We start from the raw sequence: 17412 nt of genomic DNA on the forward strand, positions 1-17412 counted from the left end.
TTGGTCGCTAAAAAATATGTGACCTTCCGCGACCAAATTTGTAGTTGGTCAGTAAAAGCATACCACTTTTTGCGACCAACTCATTTTTTGGTCGCCAAAATATAACCTTCTGCGACCAATAATATTTGGTCGCCAAAATTAATGATCATTCGCGACTAATTGATATTTGGTCGCCAAATGTCATTTTTTGGCGACCAAAATTTTTTTGGTCGGCAAAAGTGGTCGCAAAATGTGTAAATTCTTGTAGTGAATATTGAATAATGCATGCACGTTACAATTTTCACCACTTATCCAACAAAATGAACCACGTACCAATATTAACATAAACATCATCATTGGCCTTAGCATAGAACTAGCATTCCAACACGCTCCACCACATGAATAAAAAAGCAACTTTGTCTTTTTTGGTTGCTCCTCAGGAGCCTCTATGTGATCATTCTAAACAGAGAAAAGAGAGAGGTCATATATTTTCTCCATTGAACATTCTAACTAACTACCAACTTAGTGTATCACCAATGAGATATAAATTTATAGCATGGCATTTATATTATTATTATTATTATTATTATTTTGACATTTTAATTTTATTCATATATAAATGCAAGAATGCACATGCATGTGAGTGCGTGAGAGCACACACTAAGGACGAAAGGGACCTCGTCGGTCGTCGCCTCCCCCCGCCTCACTTACCAGAGTCGTCTATCGAAGTCACATCAGAGCACACTGATCATGAGAACTTGTTGAGAAGAGACTCATTAGGTAGGAGTTAAGAAACATAATGTGTATTATTTTCAAAGTGTTTTTGGGAATTAAAAATCACAGAAGCAACTAAACTGGACAAAGAAGAATATGCAGTAGCAGCAATGGCTGATTACTTTTCAATTTACACCCAATAGTAAACGAGGAACTAAAATCCATCCTAAATTGGGTCTTGTCATTGATGACAAAAAGTAAAAATTAGCTAACACTAATGTGTTTCACTCTACATTAAAGACAATGAAAGGGTTAAATGGCCATTGGAAACAAACCATTTCCCCCAATTCCACCCAACTACAAGACAAATTTTTTAAGAACAATTGAAGATTATCACCATCCAAAATGATAATTCGAGCATTGAATCTCAAAACCCAAATCAAAATCTTCAAGAATTGTTAGAACGCATCAAAATGAATCACACCCATCATATAAAAATCACAAATTTCAACAAATCACAAACCATTCAATTGACATAAATATATAAATTTATATACATGAGCATTACACCATACCTAAACCACCTACCAGTGATAGCAAACAAACAAACGAACACCCACAAATTGAAAATCAATTCAAAACAGATAAATTAGGAACAGGAAGGGGAAAAAAACACCCACAAACTCGATTAGTCATTAAGGCCATCTCCAACGGTTCACAAAATCCAACATCAAATTCAAATTTGATGAAAAAAAGCTACTTTTTGTGCTCCAACGGTTGCACCAAAACAGTATCAAATTGAGAAAATATCAAACGTTGCACCAAACTGAGGACGGGTTGCTCTTTTTACTAATTCACTGTGCATAGCCGTTAAAGCAAAAATTTGTGAAAATTTTACACATGGTGGTTGACCACCTAGTTGACCCCCTGGTCGAGCACCCGGTTGACCAACCGGTCGACCAGCTCATGCAAATGGTTCAAAAATTGGCCTGCGAACTGATTCAAATGGTTCAAATTACTGGTTCAAATGGTTCAAAAAAATTTGAACCAACGATTAGGTAGGTTCAAACAGTTCAAAAAGGTAAATATATATATATATATATATATTTGCCTTACCGGTCGACCAACCGGTCGACCAACCGGTTGACCCACGGGATGATTCTTCTTTTTGATGCACCGTTGGAGCAACTGATATCAGATTGAGAAAATGAGCCATTTTTTACTCAAATTTGGTGAAAAAAATACTGAACCGTTAGAGATGCTCTAACAAAGATGAAAAAGAGAAAAATAAAGAAAACCCAAGAAAGAATGTGAGGGAATATAGAAAAAAAATCACCTGGGATTTGGGTTGGAGAAACAAGTGAAGGAATCGGCTCAACCTCTCGCCGCCTCTCTCTGTTCGTCTGTCACCGCCTCTCCTCACTTCCGTCGCCTCATTGGGAAATTGGCTCGGCCCTCTCTGTTCATCACCTCTCTTGTCCAGATCGTTGCCTCTCTATTCATCTATTTCAGAGGCTAGGGCTCAAAAACAAAAAGTGGCTAAAAAGGAAAATAAGAAAGGAAAAAATATAGTGAAAACGACGTCATTTTGGCGGGCGGCAGGAAGTGCCACAGGAATTGGCGGCAGATGATTCGAACTCACCTCCAACCCTAACCCAACCTTAACCTTATCATGTTTCCATTTTTCCCTGCTTCCCTGTCGCAACTTCTATGAGAGAGTGAGATTGTGCAAAAGAGAGATGAGAGAGAGAGAGAGAGAGAGAGAGAGAAGATGATAGAAGAGGTTTCAACAGATTTGATTCATAGTAAGAGTATAGACGTCAAGGTCAGTGTTGGGCCTGCAAAATGCGGAGAGATAAATAAGAAAATAGTGGAGAGTAAGAGAAAAATAATGTCTTGAAAGGAGACTTAGGAGGTCAAGGAATTGGTTGGTGGCGGTGGGGAAGGTGGGAAAAGAGGAAGCTGATGCTGAAAGGGTTAGGATTTGCTAAGGGTGTGGAGAATGAGTAGAAAAGAGAAAAGATGAAGGGAAGAGTGAAAGGGGTAGGATGAGGAAGAGAAGGACGAGAGAGGCTGTGAGCGTGGTTAGTGATGGTATGGGAGGTAGGAAAGGGCATACTAACACTGGAAGGGTTGGCCAACACCAGATTAAGGTTTATAGTGAGCAGAGAATGCACAGAAAGAGAGAAGAGAGAGAGGGATGAGTGAAAGGAACTGGAGGGGCAAAAGTGTAATTGTAACCATGTTTTTTTAAAATTTCCATGCAAGGTGCAAATATTTTAGATTCTCACATCTTTTTTTTTTTTTAATAATGATTTGTTCTTCATTCTTTTCTTCTTCTTTTTTTCAATTTTTTCATTTGTTAAATATTTTTGTCAATGCCGAATTACACTAATAGTTCCTGTAGTTTGAGGACACTTTATCTTTCAATCATGTTATATTTAATCCTAAATTTTGAATCTTGTTCTAAATAAGGACAATAAAATATGTCATTTCCTTTTCAAATGGAAAATTTTCCATTTCAAGGGTAAATTCGTTATGTAACTTATTTTGTGTTGATTAACTTGTATGTTATTTGAAATATAATGGCTCTTTTTTTTTATGAATAATGCAGTATTTTGTTGGTTATAAAGTTTTGTTTAGTTTGAACAAAATTAAATTGCGAGAAATTGAATATGTATAGAACAGAAATGAAAGATCTTAAAGATTTTTCACATATTCTATTACCTTTTTTACAAGGTACTCACTTTATTTTAAATAGGCTCATTAGAGAAAAATTGGAGTATGATAGTGCTTAATTAAAGTTTTGGTTTGAATATTGATCAATTATTCAGTTCATTACATTTTGGTTTGAATATTGATCAATTAAAAGTTTATGATACCATAATAGATGCATACAATTGAAAATAAGGGGGTTATTTTTCAAATATGGGAGTGTTGGAGTAGGAAAAACATATTTGTGGAGAACATTAATAAATAAATAAAAATTCAAATCAAAAAGAAAAATTTCCCTCTCAATTGCATCGTCAACCATTGTTACTTTGTTATTACTAAGAGGTAGGATGGTGCATTCACGTTTTAAAATCCCAATTAACCTAGATGAGTACTCGAGTTGTAATATTAGCCAACAAATAAATTTAGCTAAATCGATTCAAAAGGAATCGTTGATTATATAGGATGATGCCCAATGCAACATCGTCATGCATTCAAATTGTTGATCATACTTTTAGGGTTATATTGAAGGGCACAAAATTTTGTTCCAATGATTAAGTATTTGGTGAAAAATTGTTTATATTTGGTGGGGCCTTAGGTAAATTTTAGCTGCAGTACCAAAAGTTAGACGAGAAACCACTGTTAGCATCATTGAAGGAATTGAATATTTGGAATCATTTTTAAGGACCAACATGCGTATTATGACTTATAACACATCTATTCAAATACATTAGCAACTTAGTGATTTTGCTAATTGGATATTGATGATTGGTGATGGGAAGATACTTGTAACTTCTTTGACTAAAGGTGGTAAAAAAAACTGGATTCAAATTCCAAATGAATTCCATATTAGAAATGGACAACGTGTTTTACTAAGTTGATTAATGCAATATATCCAAAATTGACTATTAGATACAATGATAGCTCTTATCTAAAGGTACCAGAGAATACCAATGTTGATGAATTGAATGCCATCATGTTGTCTATGTTGCCTGGAGAATCGCAAAAATATGAAATTGCAAATACATTATGTCCAATAGAGAGCGGTAACATTGAACAACATATGAATCCACTAGAATTGTTACACTCATTGAACTTCTCAAGAATTCCAAACTACTATCTTGAACTTAAAAAAAAGAGAAGTTATTGGTTGGTCTTGAGGCACTGCCACATGGTGCCCTAACAGTATTGTGATTGGTGGAGGGGATGGGGTCAACGAATTTTTGTTGGGTGATTGAGGAAAATGGGGGGTATGGTAAATTGTAATTGGTGAAGGGCATGACCACGTGGCATCCTTACACTAACCAATAATTTTTCCAAAAAAGAAGCACTTATAATGATTCTAAGAAATCTCAATTACTCTCAAGGTCTATGTAATGGATCCTATCTCATAGTTGAAAAAATGAGAGATAAAATAATTGAGGCATGATTGATTTCGGGTTCTAATGTCGATGACTCAGTGTTGATTGTTGGGTCGTGTAGATCATGATAATTACTGTTCACTGAACCCTAGGTTCAATGGGGGGTTTGGAGGGGCTTACTTCCAAGAGAAGAGGGGTCAGGGAAAAAGGAGGTTTAGGGTGGCCTCCCTTGAATTTTTCGGGTAGTTTAGTAATTTCCATGTTGCTTCCGCGTTGGGCATATGGTTATCCGAACCGCTCAACTCGCCCAACTCGAACCGATCCGCATACAAATGGGTAGTTTCACAGACATAATACGGACGGATGCAATTTGGAATATGACATGATTGCGAGTTGTGGGTTTAACCTTTACCCACAAGAACCTGCCCGTACTTAGACTTTTTTTTTTTTTCTTTTTAAAAAAAAACTTGGACCGTTGTTATTTCATTATTTCATTTTGGATGAATGTAAAAGTTAATGAAGAATTAGTTTTAGGTAAGCTTAGGATTTTGAATGATTTTACTTTAATTGTATTGTTGGATAATAGATAGTGAATGAGATTGATGATCTAGTTTAGGATTTTGAAAGATGTGCTTGTGTTAGTTTATGATTTGATTTAAAATTTTAGGATTTTGAATGATTTGTTTGTGTTGAGAATTGATTTTGTTGTGTTTTTATTTTATAAGTTTTAATTCATTAATTATTAATGTTGGAGTATTTTAGAAAATGGGGGGGAAAAGGCCCAAAATAATTATTTACAAAATGGAAAAAAAAAAGACTCCAAAATAAATTTTTAAAGAAGAAAGTCTAATCCGCAAAGCCTATTCGCACAAACTGTAACCCGCACTATAGGCGGTTACGGCTTAAATTTTCCCCAAACTGCACACATGCAGGTGGGTCCAAATCGATCCGCAAACCATCCAAAACTGAACCGCGACCACCCCTACCTAATTCTATACTTATAAATAGATGAGGGGAACACCTCTTTTCTATAAGAGAGTCCATTATTTTTTTTGTTATAGTGAATATCGCAACAACCGTGGACATAACCTTATTTTGGGGTGAACCACATAAATCCTAGTGTTCTTATGTATGTATGATTTCTTTAATTCGTTTATCTTTATTGTTTGTTATTTCGTGTCCCACGATCCTAATTAGGAAGGGTCAATCCCTAATAGATTCCACGTATCATTCTCTCACCTTCCAGGACTCATTCATCTTTCCTAATTAGAAGAAGACAATTTGTAGTGATCCCGATTTCAATCATTCTTTCATGTTTTGCAACTTTGACTGGGCCGGTTGGGGATCGAGTTGCCCGGTCAGCTCGCGGGAGTCGAGGAGGCAGTGCCCCTTGGTGAGTCCGAGGGCAGTGCCTTGGCGGGGTCAAGGGGCAGCACCCCCGAAGCAAAAATACAAAATGCATTCGAAGTTGCTTGTCCGCTCGAGCGAAGAATGTTTGGTTTCAAAAGTTTGACATGTCTTCAAAAGTACTGGGTTAGTGTATTTGACGCTTGAGCGGACCATGTTATATTAGTTCGTGAATCTGATATTTCAGATCGCTTTTTCAGTCCTCTCTCTTTCTAAAACTCTCTAGAATTCCAGATCGGGAGCTTCTCTCTCTAGAAGTCATCTTTTCTCCTTGATTTCTCCAAATCCATTGGGATTTAGACCTAAGTTCTTCACCAAAGTTTGTTATCATCTCGAGGGCTTCATTGTGTGCGATGAAGATTGAGTTTCGACACTATTGATTTGGGGGTTTCATCTCATTTCTTCTTCAAAAATTGAGTTAAGGATTTTCTTAGAGTTATATATATATTTTTGCAAGATCTAAATGATTTTCGAAATCATCCTTCTATAGCTTTGAAAATTAATTGTTAATTCAAGAAGTTAAGCGATTTTGAAAGTGGGTTTGTCTCTTGTTCTTTTAAAATGATCTTATGAGTTTTGATCTTCGTTGATTGAAGAAGAGATGATTTTGGAAAGTTTTTTTTCAAAAGATTTGAGTTGTATAGTTTTGGTGAGAAAACCTAAAACTTGGGGATTTTTTTTAAAGAGACTGAAAATCCATGAATGATATTGTTATGTTTATTTTGTGTGTCAAAATAAATGGATGTTTGGAAAATCTCTTTTTTATATTTATATAAATGATGAATTTCAAGGAATATGAAAATTGTTGTTCATTTTGGAAATTGTTGTTCAAAACGTTGAAATAGTCTTAAAATGACTAATTGTTTAGGCTACTTGATAAGAGGGAATTGTGTTATTGCTTCGATGATGAATTGGAATAAAAGTATTTTTATTCATCTTGTGTTATTGTCATATCAATTCATTTCATCACATTAAACTTTGAAAGTTGATTTGAAAACTTGCATTGAGAAAAGAATGTTGAGAAACAAGTTTTCATGAATTGGTTTTGGGGTAAATACGGTGGTAAGTCTTGACAAGTGGTGTAGATAAAATTGAATAGGTGTCGAGCCTTTCAGTTAATACTGGTAAAAATGACTGATTATAGGTGTCGAGCCTTCCAGTCAATGCTGGTAAAAATGACAAATTGATAGTACTTGTATAGTTTACTTACAGACACCAACCTAGGGATTACCAGAGTCATATTTACCGCCCTTGAAATAAATTGTTAAGTTTTGAACAATTGAAATTGCATGATATCATTGAGCATGATAGTTTTCAAAAGATGAAAATGTGATTTATCTTCAAAAAGGGCATAGCATGGCATGTGCATTTCATCTCTTGAGACTTGTATAAAATGTATATACTTTGTTAAGAATTTCCTACTGGGCTTTATGTTCACTCTACGGGATTTTTGTGCAAGAAAAGATGTGGTGATCCTACCCAACTAGGGGCGTGGAAGTATATGTTTTGGGAGTACAATACTCTCATTTTGCTGTGACTTTGTGTGTAAGCCAAGGGTTGTGTTTGTGTAGATTTGAATAACCGTTTTGTGTAACTAGGCTCTAGCCTTGGAAACTTGTAAACCCTTGGGGGTATTTATTTGTTTATTTACTTGTTGTTGGATTAATGTATTGTTGCATGAAGAACTATTGTGTCATGTAATGTAAGTTTGGAGATTTTTATTTCCTTGAAAGAGCCATGATTGTTGTGTTATCATTTGTGCTAGAAGTTTGGGACATTACACAATTTCCAATCCAATTGGCCTTTGCAATTAGGGATGAGCATGGTTCAGTTTGGTTCAATTTAGGAGTAAACCAAGATCAAACCATCACTTACGGTTCCAAGAAATTGGGAAACAAGCCAAACTATGAAAATCTTGGAATCAAACTAAACCGGAGCAGTATATGGTTTGGTTCAGTTTGAAACCATGATTTTTAGCAATCTTGTCATTATTTATAATATGATCACAGAATATTACTCACGCATAACATGCTCAAATATCAAACAATATGGTATTATTTTATAAAATAAAAATGGTTTAAATAATTGTTTAGAATTAGTTATACTACTATACAAGAAACACTTGAAAAAATAGAGAGTTGACAATTTATGTATAAAAATAGAATATTAATTAATAACTTAATTTTATCCTCAATAATTATTTACATAACACTATTAGAAAAAGTACTTTTTTGTGACCGCTACAAGCCGTTGCAGATAATAAAAATACAGTCGCAAAAGATCTTTTGCGATGGCAAAGCAATGGTCACAAGTTATTTGTGACTGCCAAAACTACTTTTTGCGACAGCTATTTTACAGTCGCAAAAAAAAAAAATAGCGACTTTTTTTAACCATCACAAATAAACATTTATATAAAAATCATATATACGATTGCTACAACAAAAAAACCAATTGCAAGCATCTAACAATTTTTTTTAATGAAAAATGACAAAATTAACAAATTAATTAAATTTATAATAGAAATATTAACCTATATTCACACACACACACACACACACACACACATACATATGTATATATATAAGTGTGCAAACAAATTATAAACTTTCATACATGCAAAACAAATATCCATCAATCATCCTTAAAATCCATCGTACTAAAAGATTCAAGTCTTCAAAAAAAGAAAGAAATGAAGGAAAAAAGAAAAAGAAAAAAAAGAGTAATATAATCTTGGTTTGGCTCCCAACGTCTTGCTCAATCATATCAACTACTCCTTCAACAAAACCTACAAAAACATATATCAAACTTGACTTGAAAATTTAATGCACTTTAATGTGTTAGTTTAACTTGAAATAATCAAATAAAACTATTTCAAAAGAAATTGTCAAAAGAAAAAAAGAGATCATTCTCTAAATTCTATTGCTTGGAGTAAAATAGGCTTGTAAACACCCCATTTTGACCACCCTTAAGACTTAAGTGTTTCGTTCCGAACACTCGATGATGAAATGTTACACTGTGCAATCTTTCGAATCTTCAGCAAAAGAATTCGGTTTTGAGCTTTAGAACCTAACCTTTGCACCCCATTTTGACCAAAAGCTGTTTTTTTCTGGCCTGACTACTCAAAGAAGAGCAGACCAACAAATAGCTAGCAGGCCAATTTCATTGGGCCGGCCGGCCATGTTCAGCGTAGCAAATATTTTGCAGCAGCAGGTTGCTTCCATGCACGGGATTTAGACTAGCTGTCTTCTTTGGAGATATTTCCGACGTGAGAAGCTAAAATTCTACAAATACAGCACCTCCCCTTAGAGTTTGGGGTTAGAAAAAATTGCTAAAGACTTAAAAGCTTGTCTAACACACTTCTCTATCCTCTTGAATATAGACATACTATAGATACGCCATTAAAACTTAAACTTAAAGTTTTTTGCTGAAGTTTTGAACACTTTTTTAGATACTTGAGGGTGTTTAGATTGAGGTTTGTTAACTAAGAAGATCTTCCTCTCTTTCAAGATGTGAACTTTGAACTTTTTAATCACCTTTTCTCTCTCTCTTTTCTTGTCTTTACATATTGATTTCAAAGTTATTTTGAGCTTAAAATGTGATTAAAACTTTATTAAAAGTGAGAGGGTTAGCCACCCTTCCATTGGCTAGCTTACTAGTTGTGCACCCTTTTTTTTCATTTTTTTTATATTTTCTTTTCTTTTCATTTCATCTAGTTAAATTTCAGCACTTTTGGCATTGTTTTAGATTAGTTTTGTGTGATATGAATTGAATATGAGCTTCTAATAGGGTCTTCATCCTCCCCGATACATGTGCTCTTACTTCCTACGCTTTGAATATGATATTTGTATTATTGTAATTGTCCTCACGGATTTGGCGTATTTAGGATATAGCAGCCAATTCATTTGAGTTGATTGTTTTACTTTGTTATAGTTTTCATTATGTGTCTTGGAACCTTATGGTCATGGGAGGATTAGAGCTTAGGCTTAGCCACCCCGCCACAAGTTTACTTAACTAGCAATAAATTTCTTACTTTCATACTATTGTTGTTGTCCACCCTGAAGCTAGGTAATAGCTTCCGTGTCAAAAGTGTTGAAAAACTCTCTTTTCGATTATTTTCAAAACATAAAAATGGATGTCTCATCCTTATTCCATGACTAAAAGAGGAGTTAACGACAATTTTTGGCGAGTTGTGTGTTTAAAGCTTTAAATAGATAGCTTGATTCTTGATTCTCTCTTTTCCTTAAAGTTGTTGTAAGCTCTCTTCTAGTTTCACTTTTGATCCATGGAAATGGATGTCTTATCCTTATTCCATGAGTAGGAAGATGAGCATACACTAACTTTTTCATAGTTTTCTTTCATTTACTTAGTCTTATTTTGATTTTGCTTGGAAGCCATATGACAGCTCTTGCATCGGAGGTGTTAGAAACTGTCTTCTAGTTCCTTTTGAAGCATGGAAATGGATTTTAATCCATTTATGTTTGTAATAATTAGTTAATTAAGACATTCGAACCCTCTTGTGCGAGGGCAAATTTGTAACATTTGATATATGTCTTCTAACTCCCATTTATTTCTTCTTTTTATTTAAATGAATACCGTAATTATATAGCATCATATTTGCTTTTATCATTCTCATGCTTTGTATCTATTTTTGCATGCATTAAGGTTCGACTCATCATCTTGATATCACTAATTATTTCTTAGTTGAATACGTACGTTACCAGATGCTTTGAGTGGATTCATATGTCATATTCATAGCCAAATTTATTAGTTACATTTTATATGTGTTGCATTAGTCATTTGCATTTCTTTAGGATCAGGCATGTTTCTAACTATTTTCTTTTCTTCGGTTTGCCTCGTTTGAGTACTAAGTGAGCAATTTTGCTTTAGCATATCATATATGTGCTTGTGTTGCCATATTGAGCATTCTACCATGAGGCTACTCGCTTACTTGAAATATCTCTATGAATGCCTGCGGATAGAAGCTATTTTGCTTAGATTGGAATGACTTTGATTATTGTACACATGAGCTCGTTTTTCCCTTGAGTTGCACATATTCAAAAACTCTTTCAAAGAAGCATGAAATCGAAGCATTTCAAAGTAAGCGATGTGGTCTATACTTGTTTGCTTCACATAGTAATGTTAGTATATTAAATAATCAGAACATGAGCATATAATGTCCATAACATTCACATCATGATTTAGTAGAGGATGATCTTTGATCGAGTGAGTAGGGTGCTCAATTTATAACCTTCTTCTCTCATACCTAAGTTTTCGAACCGAGACACTTTGGTTATGATGGACAAATGGCCTTTGACACGAGTCACGGGTTTCCTAAATTTTTCAAAAATATTTAGATAGTGACTCTGAAATCTAACAATACAATCCATATTTGGCTTCTCTAATGATTAATGATTTTTTTAGGATTTTTTGGATTTGGACTCTCATTCATTTTTGCTGTTTCACATTGCACTTGGAAAACCAAATTCAAAACCACAGGAGTCCGAACTGTAGGGTAATTGCATTCGATGAGACTAAACCCCTCCAAGGAGCGCGAAAAACCAACTATAAGGCCTTTTGCCACTGCTCATTTTCGCCTCAAGTTCGTCGTTACAAAAATTTTTCTTTTTACAACGGCTAAATAATGGGTCGCAAAAAGATTAAACACAAAAAGTCACTTTTTTAGTAATGATATATATATATATATATATCTAAACTGTCTGATTTAGTTCCATACGATTCTACAGTTATAAAAACATCGGACCAAACCATTAAGTATGGTTTGCCTATTTCAAGAACAAAGACTAAATCGTGCATTGAGAAAATCAAACCATGCGGTTTGATCTGGATCGGGCTAGTTTGCGATTTTGTGATGTTTTTGCTCAGCCCTATTTGCAATGATTATAATCAAAAGTCAATGACAGACTTTAAAATTTTTTTTGCATATATCTCTGTAATCCGGTATTCTCATATGGTCAATTTTATATTACTTTGTCTCGTGTTACTACACTATTAGGCCTAAAGATACTAGTTGTAAATAAGGATGATTAGTGTCACGACCCAAACCCCCTCCCCCAATAGGTTTAGTATCATGACCGACCAGTAATCCTAAGATTACCGAAGGCCTCTTAAACAGATATATAATATTAGGGGTTTAACGGAAGAAAAATACAAACATACATCGTCCATTGAGCTGTGCAGACTTACATGAGATAAATAACAAAATTTCCATCAATAAATTCATATTCAAATTGGGCACCTCATAAGTAAATTTAATTCAGAATAACCACAATTCACAATTCTCATAATTTAATTAACTCCAACTCGGATTCAATTAACCAAATCTTAATTTTACTCAACTGAATTGAATATTTAATTAAAGTCCTATATGGTCCAATACTCAAAATTAAATTGATTTAACTCATCAATTTCATCTTCTTAAGCCATTTAGGCTTTCAATTTCTAATTCCAAAATAATTCTTTTATATACGAATCAGACCTAATGATGTTCATCATCCACAATTCAATCAGAATAATAAATAATTAAAATCCAAATCACCCTGATTAACTAAATATAAAATATTATACGTGGCAGGATCGTCACACTTAACCGTGGTATTTCATGAAGAGTGTTGTCTATCGCGATATTCTTGATGGCATTTAAAGATGTAATAAAATGTTCAAAAGCATCTCTATTCATTGATAATATATCTATTAATTTCTTTTCATGTCATTTCTTATTTTATGCCCTTCTCAATAAAATTATTTTGTTATTTTATAAAGATGTTTTCATATTATCCAATAATTGTATGTGCTATTTGTCAACTTTCAACTAATATATCATATTTCTAACTATTATTGTTCTTTTCTATATTATTTATTTTTTCATTTTCAGAAATATCTTTGTTATTTTATATTCATAGGTCTTATGATTACCCATTATCTTTATTTTGCTCATCTTATTAATACGAATTGAAAGATTAGAGCACAGTTAGTCAGATTGATATAAGTGCCCAATTATGTTAGAGGCAACATCACAATGAGCTTGACTTATCTTGATGAAAATATATTTTTATATTATCATTAATATATGTCCTAGGCTTTTTTTGGAAAGGTCAAAAAAAATAATAATAATAAATAAAAATTAATTTATTGACTTAAATAAGTGTACTTATTGACTTAAATATTATACTTTTTGACTTTTTATAAAAAGATGTATAGAAAAGTAGAGAGAACATGTTAATTGATGTGACCCAAATAAGTGCACTTATGCAAAAAGTGCACTTATATAGTTTAACCAAAAAAAAAAAAAAAAAACTTTTTCCAAACTATACTTTAATATGAATTACTTAAAAAAAAGTATTGTTTAACAAATGTGTACTTAATTTTTCTTGAGGATTATGTTATGGTAGGAGCTGTTTGTTATGAAGAAGTTGATTTTTTGAAAGAACATCTTATTGAAGGCAAAGTTTACTGCTTTAGAGGAGTCCAAGTTATACCAGTAGATGAAAAGTTCAAGTTAAGTGTCATACTATTATAAAATGTACTTCAATGATGATATACAACTATTGAACATATGATTGATCATTGCGACACTACGGCCATTTTATTACATGATTATCGGATTTTGATCAATTTTTTCATCAAGATGTACAACTAATAGGGACGTTATTATAAACTATTTAAATAACTCATAAACAATGTAAATAACTAAAACCAAATCAAACCAAGCCTTAAGTCCTATCAAATAGGATCGGTTACATGAATTCTTTTTCTTCACGCGGCTCTATCAAATGCCATTTTATTAGTCAAATTAAGTAGTTTCACATCTCTATTTACTATGCTAGCTAACGTCAATCTAGGTCTACCCGTCCCATAACACTTCCATCTACCGTCACTGCGCTCTTCACTACTGCCTCTGGTGGTCTACGTTGAATATGACTGTAGACACCCCATTTTGACCGACCCTAAGACTTGGGCGCTTTCTTTTGATTATCCGATGATGAAAATAAGAATATGCCATCTCACAAAATTCTCAGCGAAAAAAATGAAATTTAAGCTTTAATCCCGACCTACACCTGTTTTAACCAAATTATTTTAGACCATATATTTAATTAATATTGTACATATTTTAAATACTTTATATTTTTATAATCAAATTTCAGTGGTGCATGCCACCACCATGCACTCGTTATATATATATATATATATATATATATATTATATTATATTATAGTAATAAAAAAATAATAATAATAAAAAATGATTGATATGTTTCTAACTTTCGGTGGTGCATGCTAGCACCATCCCACCATTATATATTATATTATATTATATTATATTATATTATATTTTGTTTGTTTGCTATGTCCATTCTCTATAAAGTGGGAGAAGAATCAGGGGTTCAAGGGCTGGGGGAGAGGGGATGGAAAAAGAGAGAATCAGAGAGAAAAAAAAGAAGTGGTGTGAGAGAGATTGAAAGGAAGAGAATCAGAAAGAAGGAAAATTAGTTTTTTTTAGAAAGAGGGGGGAAATAAACTATTTTCTTCAACATTTTATTTTTCTGAACCAAACTTTTATTCGCATTTCATCAATATACCATTCCAAAACCAATCACCAAGGCTGTAATTCCAAATTTTGAACTAAGAATTAAGAACACATTCCACAGACTTGAGGGTGATCAAAAGAAACTTTGTGAATCAGAAAATTCATCATTTCTCCAAAAGGTGAGTTTTCACAAACTTTCATTTAATTTAAAAATGTGATATAACTTGCTTAAATATTTCATTTACTGCTTTTCATAACTGTTTTTTATCGCTTTAATAGGAAGGCTGCACCACCCACATATCTGTTGTAATTTATCTTTTTATTGTTTTAATGGGAAGGCTGCATCACCCACATATCTGTTGTAATTTATTTATTTTATTGTTTTAACCGGGAAGGCCGCGCCACCCACATATCGGCTGTAATTTACTGTTATATATAAACTGTTGTAATTTACATAAAATGTTGTAGTTTACTATTTATGAATTGTTGTAATTTTACCACTTTAAATGGTCGGTCAAACCACCTAATTTATTAAAAGATGTGACCCCACCGGATGAATAGTGATCGGTGGTGAATAATAACCTCCGGCGGAAAATAGTAACTTCCGGCGGTGAATAGTAACCCCGACGATGAATAGTAGCCCTGTCGATGAATAGTACCTCCGGCGATGAATAGTAACTACGAATAAAAAAATGCCCGGTAAGATGAATAACGATCAAGAAAGGTGAATAATAATTGCCATGGTGAATAGTAACTTCTGATAGTGAATAATATCTCAGGATGAATAGTGCTCCTGCAAAATAAGTTTCCCCGGACAGAACAGAGCAGTCTTCCTACGTCAAGCAGAATATTTTCCGACGCACATGAAGTTTCTTTATTTTATTTTTTATTTTGAGAGTTTGTGAGGATTTTTTATAGTTTGTTGTACTATTTGTTTTCCTCCTCCTCCTTTATTTGGATATGTAATAATTCAAGTGTTGTAATAATATCTCATCCCCGCTTCTTTCTATCCCATTCTTTTACTTGCTTTCCTTATTTGCACATAAACATCATATTTATTTTTCATCATATTCATGCTTTGCATCCATATTTCATGCATCTTGATTCGACTAAGTTTGCATTTGTGGATTTAATCAATTCCTATATGATTATGTGCGCTACCTCATGTTCTTGAGATGATTCACATGTCATATCTTAAAAGCCGAATCTTTAGTTGCATCTCATGAGTGAATTGCATTAGAATTTTGTATATAAGATCATGCATTTTTTACTAACTTTGTTTTGTAGCTTGTTCGCGGGTCATCAAACATGTAAGTTTTTATACTTTAGCATCCCGTTTGTGTGCGTTTTTTTTTCTTACTATGTTTAGCATTATACCATGAGGCTATTTGCTTACGTGATATAACTCTATGAATGCCAGTGGATGAAGGCTGTATCGCTTAATTTGGAATGATGTTGATTTTCATGTTTGTAAACTCAATTTATTTGGGTTGTACATTTTCAAAACTCTTTCAAAGCTACATGAAATCAAGTTGTTCCAAAGTAGATGACATAGTCTATACTTGTATGTTTCACATAGTAAATTTTAGAATTTATTAAATAATCAAAACATGAACATATAAAGAAAATAAAAGTCATATCGTGGTTTAGTAGAGGCTGATCTTCTGATCGGGTGAGCGGGGGTGCTCAATTAATGACATTCCCCCTTCATACCTAATGTTCCGAGCCAAGCATCCTTGGTTACGACGAACAGTGGCCTTGGCACGAGTCATGGGTTTCCTAATTTCCCAAAAATATTAGGTGGCGACTCTGAGATCTGATGACACAGTCCATTTTTTTTGACAAAATTGCAATAAAATGAATTTTCAATAAAAGTTACCAAATCTGGACTCTTATCTACGTTCCACATTGCACTCGTGAGACTAGATCAAAGAGATCTCAGGAGTCCGAACTGTTTAACGCGCACAGGTTTCCCCCCGGGCATGTTACAGTTTCTGGCGACTCTGCTGAGGATTTTATGAAACCTTGACTCGAACTCCATGATATGACTTTTATTTTCAATTACATATTTATTGCATTGCATGCATTGGTGCACTTAAAGTCCCTGTGTTGCCCAAATGCTGTTAGGAGCACAGACACACTTTTTGTGACACTACACCTATCACTACGTTACTTTGGAGGCCTTGTGTTATAATCTTTTGAGATCTAAAGGTTCTCAAACTTTGAAGAGAGACTATATTGACTCTTCTGATTTCCTAAGATCTTCATTGGTTATGACCCAAAGGACTCTTTAGTAACGTCACATTGGCTTCAACCCTTAAAGTAGAGCCAACCTTGTACATATAGTGAGGTCTAGTACCTTTCAAATTAGGACATGATGCTTTCTCATTTCTAGGATGTATGATACCGCTTGTTTGAATAGTGAAACCCTAGATCATTTCAAGCTAGGACACGATAACCTTACCCTCCTTAGGGGTGTTTGTTCTCTTTCCTGCTTTATGTGCAATGTATTGGGTTGATATAAGGGTTCTCACATTCGAATGAGTGGTTCAGGCTGTTCAGTTTAGCACCATTACTTCAAAAAACAAAAAATAAATAAATATAACAAAAACATAAAAAAAATTAAAAAAAAATCCGATATTCCACAAAGTCGACCATTGTAAATAAATAGAATTTGTAGGGTATCCGACCATCT

The sequence above is a fragment of the Camellia sinensis genome, chromosome 14, assembly GCF_055761805.1.
Source record: "Camellia sinensis isolate YWXY chromosome 14, ASM5576180v1, whole genome shotgun sequence".
NCBI lineage: Eukaryota > Viridiplantae > Streptophyta > Magnoliopsida > Ericales > Theaceae > Camellia > Camellia sinensis.